Source organism: Phoca vitulina, unplaced genomic scaffold (assembly GCF_004348235.1).
Source record: "Phoca vitulina isolate PV1807 unplaced genomic scaffold, GSC_HSeal_1.0 scaffold27, whole genome shotgun sequence".
In the NCBI taxonomy this organism is placed as follows: Eukaryota; Metazoa; Chordata; class Mammalia; order Carnivora; family Phocidae; genus Phoca; species Phoca vitulina.
In genome coordinates, this window is record NW_022589730.1 from 14,187,056 (window position 1) to 14,191,183 (window position 4,128).

At 43.3% G+C, this 4,128-nt stretch overlaps 1 pseudogene; it reads right to left on the reverse strand.

The window, feature by feature from the left end:
- Positions 1–627: 627 nt before the first annotated feature.
- Positions 628–1,127, reverse strand: LOC116643646 (annotated as a pseudogene).
- Positions 1,128–4,128: the final 3,001 nt, after the last annotated feature.

Below are 4,128 nucleotides of genomic sequence, written 5' to 3' on the forward strand. Positions count from 1 at the left end.
AGTGGGATATATTTGTGTTCTTTTGTAGTTTCTTTTGTGTATAGTGGGGTTATCTCTATCCCTCTGGAGCAGGAGTGGTTTGAAAAATACTCCTACTGCCTAGTGTGCTGACTTAACTTCCATCAAGTCACAAAAGTGTTGCTCAGAAATCAAATCATGATATTAAGGTATCTGTCTCATGGCACAAGCACCAGAAGTACATGAGAGGAAAAGGGAAAGTTTGAAAAGCAGTGCAGTCTGGAAAATCCTTCTTATCACCAGATGTGTAAAATAATACATTCTTCCTATAAAATTCAATTTTTTGATACCTTTTCAAAATTGGAAGTTTTCTCCTAATCAGGAATACAAGAGAATGCAAGTATATATGTACTGCATATTTTAAATACTTTTAAAAATAAGGATTGTCCAAAATCAAAGTTAGAAGATTTTTTTTTTGTAAAAATAGCCCCAATGTATTTATTTAATATATTCATCACAAGGGCTCAACCAGAGACTTAATTTAAAAAACAGAAACAAAGCAAAAATGACACCACAGCTTAAGATACAGAGTCCTAGACAGAAATGATAGAAAGGACAAACCATCTAAAGAGAAAATAAAAAGACAACACAAGCAGAGAGGCTGGACAGTCAGGGTTCTTGGCTAGAGACCTGTTTTGAGCAGCTTTCTTGCAGAGACTTCTTAAAGGCTATGGGGTTTTTCCAGAGCTCGGCAGCATGCGTGTGCAAAGGGCTGTCAGTGTTGGGTTCTCCTAGCAGGCTCCGGATGGACAGCGGGCTGGTCCTTCAGGATGTCCAGGCAGGTGTTCCCCTGGGTGTCCACACTGGGGTGGTAGTGGGGCGTGAGGAACTTCCCCATGGGCGTGCTGTAAGGGTAGCCATTGGGGAGCTCCAGGGAGAGCCCATTATAGCTCAGGTCTCATGCACTACTCCAGCTGCTCCATGGGTCGTCCCCACCCATTTGAAAAGGTTGTCTGATTCAGGGAAGGCAGAAATTCCATCATGAGGGTCATCAGCTCCTGCCCTAGCCTCTTGCCCACGGGGCCCCGGGCAGTGACACCGCTGAGCTTGGCTTCTTTGAGGGTGGTGGCCACACTGGCAGCAGCCGGGTCATGGATCTGGGAAGCCATCCGGGTGGTGTGGGCAGGGAGACAGCAACTTGGAGAGCATGGCTGCAACGCAAATTTAGAAGATTCTTGTGTTGGTGGAGCTCAGACTGCTAACTGGGTTACAAACAGCAAGGAAGCCTGTTTGTGAAGACACCGATTTTATGCATTTTATGCATAGAAACTAGAAATAATTTGAAAACGGAGATCAGTCATAGAAGGAAGAATGACTGCTTTTCTATTTTCTCTTTGGAAATTATTGTAGAAAATAATTGTAATATAAAGAGGTGATCAAAAAGTATGCAGCCAAAAAATGTAGGGATAAAAGTATTATAGGGGTATATCAAGAGTGAGATAAATTAAACTATGATTTATTGTATTTGCCAGCTTTTTAAAAATGTAATTTGATGTGATCTCTTTTCCCCATTCTAAATGTATATTTATTTTTATATTTAATTTTTATTTATAATAATCTTTTTCTTTAAGACACCCCCTCCCCAATTGTATAAACTTCAGGTGCGACAGTGTCCACTCCTGCTTAGTTTTCTTCACTGATTCCTCCTTTTCTCTCTGATTTCCAAACATTGGAAAGCCCCAGGGCTCAGTTCTTAAACTCTTCCCTGTCTGGATTCACTCCCTGAGTATAGAGGTAGTCAAGGTTTAACCAGAGAGGCACAACCACAATGGAATTGGGATTTATTGTTGGAATAAGACCTTATACAATTGGGAAGGAAGGTCTGGAAGGGGGCAGGAAGAGATGGGGGCAGAGTTCCTAACTAGGAAGCACTGGGGTGGGGGACAGAGTTGGGGCTTCCAAAGGCACATCTACCTGCTACTGTGGGACTGCAGTAGAGATGGAGAGTCCATATGGAAGGCCATTTCCTCTGAGTCTGGTGGTGGGCATGGGGCTCCTGTTGGCCAAGAGGGCCAACAGTTGGGAAGAGGAGTTGGATGCAGAGTGGGAGAGAAGGGCATGAGCCGGAGCTCAGCAGTACCTCTGTCAGCATCTAAGCACACACCCTTCAGAGGGTAGTGATGGCGGCTTCACCTGTGCCTTGCAGTTTCATGCACGTGTCTTTTTTGGTCAGTGCTAATATGAAACCATACAAGGAAAAAGATTTTGGGATATACTTCAGTTTAGCCAAGTGAACACAGTTCAGAAGCACATGCTACGTAATCTCACTTTGTCTTATGGCTTTAATTCTACCCATATTCTCATGATTCACAGATTTATAATCCCTGTCTGGTCTTCTCTGGAATACTGATTTATGTCAAATTCCCTCCTTAAATCACCACTTGGATATTTAGTAGACTTTTCAAACTTAACATATTAAAAAAAAAAAAAAAAAAGAGCTCCTACTCTTCTTCCCTGAAGCTTTTCTTTCCAGAATCTTCCTCTGAGGTCCAGGTGTTCTGGCTAAAAATCTCAGGATTGCCTTTACTCCTCTCTCTCCCACCCAACAAGTAATTGATCAGAAAATCCTGTTGGCTGTTCCTTCAAGAAATATCCATGACCTACTACTTCTATCGTGGGCTGGAAAATTGTCCCCGCTCCCGAAGAGATTCATTCCGTAATCCCTAGAACCTGTGAATATTACCTGAAATGGCTTTAAAAGAGGCAGGTGTGGGGTGGGGTGGGTATTGGTTAAGGATCTTGAGATAGGGAGATTATCTGGATTATCCAGGTGAGACCCAAATACAATCACATGTATCCTTAAGGAGGAGGCAGAGGGAAATTTGGGGTCCCTCCCTGGGGAGAAGGGGATGTGAAGATAGGTCAAAGAGAGATTGGAAGATGCCAGCCTTGAAGATTGGAATTATGTGGCCCCAAGTCAAGGAGTGCTAGGAGCTCCCAGAGGCAAGAAGTGGAGTCTAGAGAATGCACAACCTTACTAACACATAGATTTGGGTCCAGTGATACTGATTTTGGACTTCTGGACTCCAGAACTGAGAGAGAATAAATTTCTGTTGGCTTAAGCACCAAGTCTGTGATCATTTGTTACAGCAGCCACCAAAACCAATACAATTTTGTACCATTTCCACTCTGGCAGCCGTGTGGCAGAGCACCACCATCTCTTGCTGGATTATTCCAGCAGCCTCCTGTCTAACTGACCTCTTTGCTTCTGTCATGGCCCCACTCCCTATGGTCTGGTCTCAGCACACTCCCTATGGTCTGGTCTCAGCACAGCAGCTAGAGTATACCTTTAAAAATATAATTCAGGAGGTGCCTGGGTGGCTCAGTTGGTTGAGCATCCGACTCTTGGTTTCAGCTCAGGTCATGATCTCAGGGTTGTAGGACTGAGCCCCGTGAAGGTCTCTGTGCTCAGCAGAGTCTGCTTGAGATTCTTTCTTTCCCTCTCCCTCTGCCCCTCCCCTGCTCACTCTCTCTCTTTAAAATAAATAAAATAAAATCTTTAAAAAAAGATGTTAAAAAATGTAATTCAGATCAGGTCACTCATTTTTCAAAACCCTTCAGCTGTTTCCTTCTTATACAGAGTACAATATGCAATTCTCATAATTAGCTTACAGAGCTCTAACTTGGCCCCCTTTTACCTGTCTGACTCTATCTCCTACATTCCACCACAGTGATATCAGCTTCCTTGATGTTCCTTGAGCATACCAGGTGTGTCACTGCCTCAGGACTTTTGCACTTGCTCTTCCACCTGCTTGCATTGCATCTCCCCACCTCCCATGAGCTTACTTCTTCACTTGATAGATGAGTCCTTCTCTGACTACTCTTTTAAAAATACCAGGCATCCAACCTCACTCACTCACACGTCCTAATGCTCTTCCCTTCTTACTTCCACCACAGCCATATTAAATTCTGACATATGTCTTCTTGCTGAGTTGTTTAATTCTCCACCTTCACCCATTAGAATGTAAGCTCTGTGAGGGTAGGGATATCTACCAGGGTTTTTTTTTCCCACTGTTGTATCCCCAGTACCTACAAAGGTCTATGGCACATAATGGATGCTGAATAGTATTTGTTGAAGGAATAAATTATCCAAGAATGCTTAGTTTAGTT